We start from the raw sequence: 14,002 nt of genomic DNA on the forward strand, positions 1-14,002 counted from the left end.
TGACCATGGCTGAATTGGTATACAGGCAGGCGTTCTGAGTGCCAGGTGATTTTATTCCTGATGCCACGACCACCTGGTCAGCCTGTCAGCAACATTCCTCTCCACCCTCAGTAAGTTCAATTCCTCACATATTCCTACCCCTCTCATGGTATACAGCACTCTTGGATTCCTGTTGACCTACATTACTCATTTGTTTCATCCGACATGACAACTCCTTAAAATGGCCCGTTCCGTGTTTTGGAACTGAAAGAAAAGAATTTATCAAAGATGAGAGGGGTAAATAGGAATGCATTTTGATAGATCGCCTTAAACTGGCCCACCAAAGTTTGCAGGATACCGCTATCACACCCTTGCTTTACAATATGACTATGAGCATGTCAGCACAACCAGAGGCCTCTGCTGTTCCTCCACCCATGGAACATAGGACCTGTGTCAGGCTGCTCACCCGAGCTCCGATCAGGCTCATAATTCCAGTTTCAGTGAATTCTGGGCAGTGCCTGTGTAGGGCAACGTAATTGGCAGATATGCACTTAATTCACAACCACCAATGGTGTTCATTTGAAAAGGCTGTTCTGATATTATGACGTAATTATGGAAAGGTATTTTACTGCTGTTTGCATTTGGTTTTTGGTGTTCAGTAAATACGTTGCTGCAGTTTTTCTTAAACATAAAATGCCTCTGTCATTATATTTGTGAAAATCTGCATGGTTTTCTGCTGGTGGTGTGTCCATCATTGGTCAAAGGATATGATTGTAAGTGTGGGGATGTCCATCATTCGTCAAGAGGTGTGGTTATATGTTGGGGATGTCCATCATTGGTCAAGAGGTGTGGTTATAAGTTGGGGATGTCCATCATTGTTCAGGGGTGTGGTTACATGCTGGGAGTGTGTCCATCATTGGTCAGGGGTGTGGTTATATGTTGAGGGTGGTTCCATTATCGGTCATGGTGTGTGCAGAATTGGTCAGGGGTGTGGCTTGATTTTGGGGCAGTTGTTTATTATTGGTCATGGTCTGTGCATCACTGGGTGTGTTTGTAGTTTCGGGTGTGTCTATCGTTAGTCGGCGGTGTAGTTATATATTGTGGGTGTGCTTGTAATTGGCAATGGTATCTTTGGGATTGGTTCATAATTGGTTGGCCAGTGGTGTAGTGGCATAAGCACTGGACATTGAGATGGGTGGTCCTGAGTTCGAATCCGATCTGGTCCCAACCGGGCAGCAGCAGTGTCTGCGTGGAATAAAGGCCTGGTAATCTCCTTCTGTATCTTGTCACAAAAACCTTATGGACAATTACACTATCCGTAGGGTCTCTCGATGGCACTCAACAACAAGTTCTTCTGTATTATTTCATTTCGAAAGTTGCATGGTCTGGACAGAGTAGATGTGGAAAGGATGTTTCCCATCGTGGGGGAGTCTAGGACAAGAGGGCACAGCCTCAGGATAGAGGGGTTCCATTAAAAACAGAGATGCAAATAAATTTCTTTACCCAGTGGGTGGAGAATTTGTGGAATGTATTACCACAGGCAGCTGTGGAGGCCAGGTCACTGGGTGTATTAAAGGCAGAACTTGATAGGTTCTTGATTGGACATGGGATCAAAGGTTCTGGGGAGAAGACTGTGGAATGGGGCTGGTTGGGGGGAAGGATCAGCCATAATTGAATGATGGAGCAGACTCGATGGGCCAAATAGCCTAATACTGCTCCTATGTCTTATGGTCTTGTAGATCATTGGTCAAGTGTGCAATTATTTGTTGGGGGGTGAGTCCATCATAGGTCAGCATTGTGGTTATATGGTGGAGTGTGTCCATAATGGGTTAGGGTGTGTCTGTATGTTGGGGTGTGGCCATCATTGGTCAGGGGAGCGACTATATATTGGGGGCTGGCCCAACATTGGTCAGGACTTGGTTAAATGTTGGAGGTGTCCATCATTGGTCAGTAGTGTGGTTATGTTTTGGGTGAGACCTTCATTGGTCAGGGTAGTGGCTACATTTTGGCTACATTGGTGAGAGGTGTGGTTATATGTCGGTGTGTCCATCATTGTTCTGAGGTGTGTTGGGTGTGACTAGCGTTTGTCAGGAAGTGGTTTTGTGTTGTGGCTGAGTCCATAATTCATCATGGAGATGTATGTTGTGTGTGGCTCCATCATCTGGGTAGATGTGGTTATATGTTGCAGTGGGTCTATCATTAATCAAGTTAGTTAAGTTTGGTGAGAGTCCATCATTGTTTTGTGTAAGGTTGTGTTTCCATTAATGGTCAGTGTGTGCTAATATGTGGGAGTGTGTCTATCATTAGTCAGGGTGTGTTTATCAATCGCAGTCATTCATATATTCACTGGGGTGTGGTTATGTGTTGGAGGTGTGCCCGTTATTGGTCAGCATGTGGTTATGTGTTGGAGGTGTGCCCGTTATTGGTCAGCATGTGGTTATGTGTTGGAGGTGTGCCCGTTATTGGGCAGCATGTGGTTATGTGTTGGAGGTGTGCCCGTTATTGGGCAGCATGTGGTTATGTGTTGGAGGTGTGCCCGTTATTGGTCAGCATGTGGTTATATGTTGCAGTTTCTCCACTATTGGTCAGGTCTGTTGTTACACACTTGCTGGTGGTTTTATTAGGTACAAGAGTGGAAGAAGGTGTTGTATTCTGCTGTTACTGTTACCTTCTTTTCAGCTTGAACCAGTTTGGTCATTCTCCTCTGTTCTCTCTGGCTAACAGGGATTTTGCCCACAGAAGTACTGCTCACTGGATTCTTTTTGTTTGTTTCCGTGCGTCATTTACTGTAAAATCTACAGACTGCTGTGTATGAAAATTCCTGGACATCATCATATTCTGAGATATTCAAACCAACCCATCTGCACCAACAGTCAGGGTGCTGTATATTTTGGAGGTGGAAATATGATTGGTCAGGTGTGTGGCGTGTTTCCATCAATTGCCAGGCTGTTATATGTTGGTCTGGAGTTATGATCGGTCAGAGGTGTGTAATATATTGGAGGTGGGACCATCATTCTTCAGTGGGTTATATGTTGGTTTGTTTTCTACATTGGTCTGTGTTTGATTATGTGTCAGGGTGGGTCCATCACTGAGGTTATCATTTTGTGGCTCTCTTTGGTCAAACTCCACACTGACCTTGTTCTGAGGTTATGATTGAACCTGGGACAGTGGCACCATAAGGCGGCCACTCTGTACCACACACATTTTCAGCACCTCCTGAGTGACAATATTTCAGACCTGTTTCCATAGCAGGATCTGAGTGAATTTCACTAACATTGAGGTAAACTGAGATGGGAGCATTGGCATGGGAAGTCAGCAGGTGAATAGGTCGGAAGAAGGTAGGGGAAGGAAAAGGTGGAGGTGGAGACTTCCTCCAACTAATTATCATCATTGATGATTGTTATCACTGACAATCACATGTATCCTGTAGTCACAGGTCCCCTAGTACAATATGGATTAACTCGATCTCACAATCTACCCCTCTCTCTGCTCTGCACTTTCTCTGTAACTATAAAACTTCGATTAATTTATGAATTTTATTTAGACATACAGTGTGGAAGAGCCCATTCCAACCTTTTGAGTTGCACCGCCCAGAAATCCCATGATTTGACCCAAGCGTAATGACCTATTAAACTAAATTTTTGGACAAACTCCACACTGAATTTCACTAACATTGAGATGAACTGAGATGGGAGCATTTCACTTTTGAAGGCCTCCCACTTAGCAAGCACACCTTTGCCCGAAAACAGCCTGTCCCAATCCACACCATTCAAATCCTTTCTGATACCATCAAAACAGGCCTTTGCCCAATTTAGAATCTCAACCCCGGATCAGAGCTTTCCTTCTCCATTATTGCCTTGAAACTAATGTCATTGTGATCACTTGATGCAAAGTGTTCCTCTACACAATCTTCTGTCACCTGTACTGTCTCCTTCCCTAATAGGAGATCTAGCATTGCACTCCTGCTAGTTAGGACTATGTATTGATGAAGGAGACTCTCCTGTATACATTTGGCAAACATTATCCTATCCTGCCTGGCATCTCTACTGTCCTAGCTGAGCAGATGTAAAGCAAGGAAGGGTAAATAAAACTTCACCTAGAGCTTTTCTTGCCTTCTCTTCACTGAAGCCTTGATGAGCTAAAGCCTCACCACTCTAACTCTATCCACTTGAACTGTGGCCACTGCACTTTCCCCTGCCCTACTTGAATTTGTACTTGCTCATCAATCCCAAGCTCTGATTGGTCACTGGTCAAAGATCAAATAGGCTGCCCGAGCATTGGACCTGGATGAAATCCCCTCCTCGCCAATGTCTGACATCCGGACTGGTTGCTGGTGAGAGTTCAAGCACACTGGGGTTTCCGTGCCAGGCTGTGATGCAGCCAGCCAATATACTCTCCACGACCCATCTATAGAAGTCTGTCGAAGTCAGAGAGTGGTGAATCAGTGGTGGAAGTTGTTACCACAGGTAGCTGTGGAGGACAAGTCATTGTGTGTATTTGTTAGATTGTTAAGCTCTTGGTTGCTAAGGGCTATTAATGGTAATAGGGAGAAGGTGGAAGAATGGACTTAAAAATCAAGTCATTATTGAATTGCAGAGCAGATTGAATTGGCCAAATGGCATAATTCTGCTCTTACATCCTATGATTTATACAGCTGTACCTCTTGGATAAACTTCTTTACCTATCGATTGAACTATATGTGGAAACTCTCAGAGTTGGGGATTAATGGAATTGAAGAATTTAGAGGAAAGATGGATAAAGGAACAAAATGATGGGCTGATAATGGGAGTGGATTGTCAGAAAGAGAAACACTGCCACATGCTCGACAGTCTGTCTCTGTGTGTGCATTCTGTATAAACAAATGTAAACCTCTACAGGTTCTTACAATATTTCCAAGTTAGACATTTTTACAAGAAGAAAATGTTATAGAAGCTATAATAAGATCAGAAAACTATAAAAGAAAAACTCCTTCCATTACCTGTAGTTGGTGAGCATTCATGTATTGGAATTAATGGCAAAATGTGCTGCAGTATCAATAAAACTCAGTTGGTGGCGCCAGTTAGCCACATAGACACAAGAGGTCCTGCACCATGCTGGAGATCGAGAGTGATACACACAATGTGCTGGAGGAGCTCAGCAGGTCAGGCAGCATCTATGCATCGGAATAAATAGTTGATGTTTCGGGCTGAGCCTTCGTCAGGACTGGAAAGGAAGGGGATAGAAGTAAAATTTACTGTCAGAGTACATACATGTCACCACATACGACCCTGAGATTATTTTTCCTGTGGGCACACTCAGGGAGAGGGGGAAGGGTGAAGTAAAGAACTGGGAAGTTGATTGTAGGAAGAGATAAAGAAATGAAGAAGGGGCTATCTGATAGGAGAGGACAGAAGACCATGGAGGAAAGGGAAGGGGAAGGAGCACCAGAGGGAGGAGATCGACAGGTCAGGAGATGAGGTGAGAGAGGGAAATGGGAATGGATAATGGTGAAGGAGAAGGGGAAGCAATTACCAGAAGCTGGAGAAATTGATATTCATGCCATCAGGTTGGAGGCTACTCAGAGAGAATATAAGGTGTTGTTCCTCCAACATGAGTGTGGCCTCATTGTGCCAGTAGAGGAGGCCATGTTCTGACATGCCGGAATGGGAATGGGGAGTAGAATTGAAATGGGTGACGACCGGTTCGACACATTTTCTGTTGCACAATGCATCAAAGTCCAGTTTATTGTCATGTGTGCAATTCATGTATGGACGAGAACAATGAAAAACTGACTTTCATTAATATCACAGGCACATAGCATCAGTTACATATCACTCACACGAGAAACATAAATTAACATTAATTATCAAACTATGCAAGAAAGTAAAGAAACAGAATCAGGTTTATTATCACTGGCTTACGCTGTGGAATTTGTTGTTTAGGGTAGCATCATAGAGCATCAGATTAAACAATTACAAGATGTTACAATTAGGAGTTTAGAGAAAATGTTTACTGTAGCACTAAGGGGTCATGGTGTTGTCGTGCTGAGGGAGTGATTAGGGTTTTGCTGATAAGTTGATGAAGTGAATGATCAAAAATGTCAAAGTAAATTTGTTATTAAAGTATGTGTATGTTACCATACACTACCCTGAGATTCACTTTCACAGGCATTTACAGGAAGATAAATACAATGGAATTTATTTTAAAAATTATTCTTAAATATAAACCAACAACCAATGTGCTAAAGTGGATAAATTGTAGAAATAAAAATAATACCGAGAACATAAGTTGCTGAGTTCTGAAGAGTGGGTCTGTAGGTTGTGGAATCAGGTCAGAGTTGAGGTGAGTGAAGTTATCCACACCAATTCAGGAGCCTGATAGTTGTAGGGGTAATAACTGTTCCTGAACCTGATGGTGTGGGACTTATGGCTACTGTACCTTCTGCCTGATGTAGTGATGAGAAGAGAGCCTGGCCGGGATGGTGGGGGTCCTTGTTGATGGATGCTGCTTTCTTGTGGCAGAACTCCATGGTGGCGATGTCTTTACCACTGACGGACTGGGCGAGATCTACCAGGGGCAGTAACAAACTCAAACTCCTCACACACAGTTCCTGAGGTAAGGATCGAACCTGGATCACCGGAGATGTGAGGCAGAAGCTTTTCCAGCCACAGTAACGTGTGATTTCGGGGGACAGTCAACACTGGGAGCCACTTGTCTCATAGAGAAAGGGTGATCCAAAAATCATTTAAAATTGGATAAATGTTACAGAAGAAGATCATTAAATTCTGATCATCTGATAATGTCTTCATCTCAGTTTTGGTTTCTCCCATTGAAACCTGTTCTCACAGTGTGGATCACAAGAGACCATGGAATTTCAATTCCCACCTCCCAGTTCAAGCCCACTGAGCGATCCTGTCCCAGTTCTGATCAGCTGGGTCAGAAGAATAAAGAGCAGGCACAGGACATCTCACCCTTCAGATCTGCTCCTCTGTTCATCCACATCATGGCTCATCCTCCACTTTCACACTATTTCTGTTGAGTCCGATAGTAACATCCTCCAAGAGCATCACAGCCTGGTTGTGGTTTGGAGGCTTGTGTGCCTCAGTGATTCTGAGAGCAATGTTGGCTGGAGTCAGGACATTGTGCTCGTAGGGCTACCCGTGCTAAACAGGTCAAAGGGTAGAGGCCAGATGAAGAGTTGTCCACTGGTTCTCCATGTTCGGGGGTTAAGCTCTGGACGAGCCACCCTGACTGGTAAAAAAACAATTGTTACAGAAACAGTAATGAAGAAACCTTCTACACAGACAGATGGAGGAACTTCATTGCCGCCCTAAATGCCAGCGGTGTAACGGGCAGAAAATACTATAGGGACAGTACAGTACAGGAACAGGCCATTCAGCCCACAATGTTGTACTGAACTGATAAACTAAGTAAATGCCTGACTAACCTAATCCCTTCTTTTATTTATTATTATTGAGATACGGCGTAGGATAGGCCAATCCAGCCCTTCGAGGCCCAGCAATTCCCAATTTAATCTGAGTCTAATCATATGAAAATTTACAATGACCAATTAACCTACCAACTGGTACGACTTTGGACTGTGGGAGGAAACTGGAGCACCAGGAGGAAATGAACGTGCTCACGGGAGGAATGTACAAACCCCTTACAGGCAGCAACGGGAATTGAACCTGGGTCGCCTGTACTGAAAAGTGTTGTGCTAACCACTACACTACTGTGCCACCCCTGCCTATCCCTCCATCCTCGGCACATTCATTTGCCTGTTTGAGAGCTTCTGAAACACCTCTATCGTACAGTATACGCCTCCAGCACCACCTCCGGCATCACCCACAACTCTCTGTGTAAAAAACCTTTCCCATATATCTCCTGTGAACTTACCCATCAGAATGCAGGCTCTCCAGCAATAAGAATTGGTAAGTTTCAATGAGATCCCTACAATTTCTCTAAACCCTAAAGAACACAGCTCTAATCTGTTAAAAGCAACACACACAAAATGCTGGAGGAACTCAGCAGACCAGCCAGAATCATCAGGACTAGAAACAAAGGCAAGAATTCAGAATGAGAAGTTGGGGGAGGGGAAGGTCTCGGCCCAAAACGTCAACTGTTTACTCGTTTCCAGAGATGCTTCCTGGCCTGCTGAGTTCCTCCTGCATTTTGTGTGTGTTGCTTTGGATTTCCAGCAACTGCAGATTTTCTCATGTTTCTTATCTATTTAATCTTTAGTGTGTGTGTGTGTGTGTGTGTGTGTGTGTGTGTGTGTGTGTGTGTGTGTGTGTGTGTGTGTGTGTGTGTGTGTGTGTGTGTGTGTGTGTGTATGTGCGTGTGTGTGTGTGTGTGTGTGAGTGTGTGTGTGTGTGTGTCCCTGCACAATTCTTCAAGCTGTCCTTTATTCAGAATCAGAATTAGGTTTAATATCGCTGGCCTATGTCATGCAATTTGCTGTTTTTCAGCAGCATTACAGTGCAATCCATTAAAAACTGTAAATTACAATAATCAATCTGAACAAATATACTGAGGTGGTGTTCATGGGATGATTGCCTGTTCAGAAATTCAAAGCAGAGAAGACAAAGCTGTTCCTGAGCGATGGGGTCCCCAATGATAAATGCCGCCTTCTTGAGGCATCATCTTTTGAAGTTGTCCTCGATACTGGGGAGGATAGTACTGACAGTGACAGTGATGAAATGCTTTGAAAGGTTGGTCATGACTAGACTGAACTCCTGCCTCAGCGAGGACCTGGACATTTCAATTTGCCTGTCGCCACAATAGGACAACGGCAGACGCAGTCTCAATGGCTCTCCACACGGCTTTATACCACCTGGACAACACGAACACCAATGTCACGATGCTGTTCATCGATTATAGCTCAGCATTATATGCTGTTATTCCCACAATCCTTATTGAGATATTATAGAACTTGGACCTCTGTAGCTCCCTCTGCAATTGGATCCTCGACTTCCTAACCAGAAGACCACAGTCTGTGCGGATTGGTGATAACATCTCTTCCTCACTGACGATCAACACTGGTGCACATCTGGGGTGTGTGCTTAGCCCACTGCTCCACTCTCTATACATGCATGACTCTGTGGCTAGGCATAGCTCAAATACCCATCTATAAATTTGCTGATGATACAACATTGTTGGTAGAATCTCAGGTGGTGACAAGAGGACGTGATAAATGCCAACTAGTGGAGTGGTGCTGCAGCAACAACCTGGCACTCAACGTCAGTAAGACGAAGGAGCACATACCAATCCACATAGAGGGAACAGAAGTGGAGAGAGTGAGCAGTTTCAAGTTCCTGGGTGTCAGACCAGACCTAACCTGGTCCCAACATATTGATGTAGTTATAAAGAAGGCAAGACAGCAGCTATACTTCATTAGGAGTTTGAAGAGATCTGGCATGTCAACAAATACATTCAAAAACTTTCATAGATGTACCATGGAGAGCATTCTAACAGGCTGCATCACTGTCTGGTATTGGGGGTGGGCTACGTCACAGGACCAAAAGAAGCTGCAGAGGGTTGTAAATTTATTCGGCTCCATCTTGAGTACTAGCCTACAAAGCACCCCGGACATCTTCAAGGTGCGGTGTCTCAGAAGGGCAGCGTCCATTATTAAGGACCTCCAGCACCTAGGGCATGCCCTTTTCTCACTGTTACCATCAGATAGGAGGCGCAGAAGCCTGAAGGCACACACTTAGCAATTCAGGAACAGTTTCTTCCCCACTAACTCATTTATTTTAATATACAGTATTTTTGCTTTTTGCACTTTTTTAAGCTATTCAATTTACATATACTGTAATTGATTTACTTATTTATTATTATTTTTTAAATTTTATTTATTACTTTTTCTCTTCTATATTATGTATTGCTTTGAACTGCTGCTGCTATGTTAACAAATTTCACATCACATGCGGTGATAATAAACCTGATTCTGATTCTGATGATAGACCTGGTTGAGTATGAACCTTCTGCAGCTTTTTCCAATGCTGTACAGTGTCCCCCCAAACCAGACAGTGATGCAACCAGTTCAAAATCTCTTATATCCCTTTATAACCGGTTCACCCCCTTGCCCTCTTGAAGGACGTGAGGGTGGGACAGACAGGATATCCACAGGAACTTTGTGAAACTTGGCAATCAAACTTTATTCTGTAATAAACCACTTCCCTGAAATATTCCTCATTAAAACACAGGTTTTTCTGTCTACGTCCCTGAAACCATTCCACCTACACCAACAACAGCACCGGTTGCACAGGACCATACACCAGTGAATCAGGTCTGTCCATTACATTGTGATCAAGACCTTAGCCATGAGGCTCAGTAAAATTGCTAAATGCTGGAAATACTTGAGCACCTTCAAATAGATTAGAACATAGAAGAATACAACATAGTACAGGCCCTTCATCCCACAATGTTGTGCTGACCCTTTAACCTACTCTAAGATCAAACTAATTGGTGTGTTGAGCATCGCAAGGGGGCCTCGGAATGGGCCATTGTAAGGAGGTCTCAGAAGATGTTGGTGTGCGTCATGGAGGACAAAAACAAATGAGATGGAATGCAGGTCAACAGGAATCCAAGAGTGCTGGACACCAGGAGGGGAGGAAGGAATAGGTACAAAGGAATTGAATTTACTGAGGAGGGTGGAATGCTGTTGAGAGGCCGGCCAGGCAGTCACGGTGTCAGGAATAAAATCACCTGGCACTTGTAATGGCTGCCCGTATACCAATTTAGCTGTGGACGACTGCAACTTCTCTTTGAGGGCTGTTCTGAACCCCAGCAGGACCTACGGGAGATGATCAGCCCAACACTCACCCACTGGGGAAGCCCTCAGAGCAGCCTTTGAGGAGTGGTGAAACTGCTCGGAAAGGCCATTAGACTGCATGTGATTTGCCAGAGTGTGATGTACCCTCACCCCAAGATTCTGGGTCATTGCAGCCCAGTGGTTTGATATGAATTGCCGATAGAGGTCAGAGGAAATATCAGACATTTACCAAACTGAGCAACCCAGGGGCCGACAAACGCCTGAGCCACGTCGGTGGCCGTTGTCGATGCTGGAGAGACGACCCCTGTCTACCTCGTGGTACGATCCACCATGGTAAGGAGGGATGTAAAACTACGGGATGGGGAAAGAGGACCAACAAGGTCCACATTGACATGGTCAAATGTTGCTCAGGAATCTCAGACGATGCCAAAGGCACTTGAACGTGATGGTTAATTTTTGCCCACTGGCGTTCCCTACAGGCTGCAGTCCAATCATGTATGTCCTTCCTAATGCCGTGCCACATAAACTGAGAGGCCATGTATGGAGTCAAAAACAGTCCATCTCCAGTCTGTGGGCACTGTGGGGCGAGGGTGACTGGTGAGATATTGTACAGGAGAGAAGCCCCAGCTTCCCCGAACCTAATGTCAGCAAACCGCAGGCCTGTGACTGTTGTTTGGTAAGCCTGGGCCTCTGGGTCAGTAACTTGGTCGGCTGCCATGCTGGCATAGTCAATCCCTATGTGTATGGCCTCAGTGGCTCCCCACGAGAGGCAATCAGTTGTGACATTATTTTCCCCCTTATATCTGATGTCTGTTGAGAACACTGATAGGTAGGCCTGAAGACATTGCTGCTATACAGATCAAAGGTCTGATATTTTGACTATCGTGTGCCCAAGGTGTTTGTGGTCAATGAATGTTGTGAAATGGCGACCCTCTAGAAGGAAATGAAAATGGCAGTCAGCCAGATGGAGCCTGAGAGACTCATGGTCAAACATCCTGTAATTCCTTCAGTGGGGGAGGAGTTGCTGACTGAAGAAGGCGAACTGGAGGGCACAGCCTCAAAGTTGTGGGGTGACCCTTTTAGAAAATAGGTAAGCAGGAATTTTTTAATCTTTTGAGTAGTGAATCTGTGGAATGCTCTGCTAGAAACTGCGGTGGGCAGGGGCAAGTCTGTGAGTATATTTAAGGCAGAGATTGTTTCCTGATTGGTCAGGGCATCAAATGATATGGCGAGAAGGCAGATATATGGGGTTGAGTAGGATCTGGGATCAGCCATGATGGCATGGCGGAGCAGACTCAATAGGCTGAATGGCCTAATTCTGCTCCCATGTCTTATGGTCTAAGAAGACCATAAGGCAACAGTAATTCAAATAACTATGCATTGCAACACTGCTCCACAGAAGAGCATCTCTGAATGTACAACACGTTGAATGTGAAGTGGGTCTGCCACTGCAGCAGAAGACCATGAACATACATTTCGTGGCCACTTTATTGGATACAGGAAGGAACTAATAAAGTGGCCACTGAGTGTAGGTGATCGGGCAAAAACTATAAACAAGATCGATCCAACACATCATCGCTCCTTGCTGTCCCCAGAGACAAAACGCAGGCTGCAAATTTTCTCCACCACCCCCAACCCCATATGTGGTTGTTGTAGCATATTTGTAGTTTCCTGAGTGATAACAAAACTGTGAGCAGCTAACAGTGTGAGAGCGGCACTTCCTGGGCTGAATGCAGTCATTCTCCAGCCAGCTGCAGCTCTTTGTTATCCTGTAATACTCAGCATTTTGCAGCTGAGTAGTAGGAGCAGTCAGCGGGAGATGTGGATGCTGTTAAAGTTGTTTCCTCAGTACTCTAATGTTCTCTCTCCCCATTCACACTGCATTGTGCATTCTCACTGCCCAGGGCTGGTCTAAACATCAGCCCAAGCCTTGAGCCCAGTTCCTGTAATCACTTACTGTATGTCGTTTGGACTGGGCGGTGACAGTAACCTTCATTTGTTAAAGGACGTTAATTGTGTTTTCTTGATAAGCCCTCAATGTTATGGTCACTATAACTGCAGAAGACCAAATGTTAGTAAAACCATAAGACCATAAGACAAAGGAGCAGAAGTAGGCCATTTGGCCCATCGAGTCTGCTCCGCCATTTCATCATGAGCTGATCCAATCTCCCCTTTAGTCTCATTCCCCCGCCTTCTCACCATAACCTTTGATGCCCTGACTACTCAGATACCTATCAATCTCTGCCTTAAATACACCCAATGACTTGGCCCCCACTGCCACCCGTGGCAAGAAATTCCATAGATTCACCACCCTCTGGCTAACAAAATTTCTTTCGCATCTCTGTTCTGAATGGGCACCCTGCAATCCTCAAGTCATGTCCTCTCATACTAGACTCCCCCACCATGGGAAACAACTTTGCCACATCCACTCTGTCCATGCCTTTCAACATTCAAAATGTTTCCATGAGGTCCCCCCTCATTCTTCTAAACTCCAAGGAATACAGTCCAAGAGCGGTCAAACGTTCCTCATATGTTAATGATTCCTGGAATCATTCTAGTGAATCTTCTCTGAACCCTCTCCAATGTCAGCACATCCTTTCTTAAATAAGGAGCCCAAAACAGCATGCAGTATTCCAAGTGAGGTCTTACCAGTGCCTTATAGAGCCTCAACATCACATCCCTGCTCCTATACTCTATTCCTCTCGAAATGAATGCCAACATTGCATTTGCCTTCTTCACCACTGACTCAACCTGAAGGTTAACCTTAAGGGTATCCTCCACGAGGACTCCCAAGTCTCGTTGCATCTCAGAACTTTGAATTCTCTCCCCATTTAAATAATAGTCTGCCCATTTATTTCATCTACCAAAGTGCATGACCGTACACTTTCCGACATTGTAATTCATTTGCCACTTCTTTGCCCATTCCCCCAATCTATCCAAGTCTCTCTGCAGACTCTCTGTTTCCTCAGCACTACCAGCCCCTCCACCTATCTTTGTATCATCAGCAAATTTAGCCACAAAGCCATCTATTCCATAATCCAAATCGTTGATATACAACGTAAAAAGAAGCGGCCCCAACATGGACCCCTGTGGAACACCACTGGTAACCGGCAGACAACCATAATGGGATCACTTTATTCCCACTCTCTGTTTCCCGCCAATCAACTAACAGTCTATCCATGTATGTAACTTTCCCATAATTCCATGGTCTCTTATCTTGTTTAGCAGCCTCATGTGCGGCACCTTGTCAAAGGCCTTCTGAAAATC

Source organism: Hemitrygon akajei, chromosome 16, assembly GCF_048418815.1.
Source record: "Hemitrygon akajei chromosome 16, sHemAka1.3, whole genome shotgun sequence".
NCBI classification, from domain to species: domain Eukaryota; kingdom Metazoa; phylum Chordata; class Chondrichthyes; order Myliobatiformes; family Dasyatidae; genus Hemitrygon; species Hemitrygon akajei.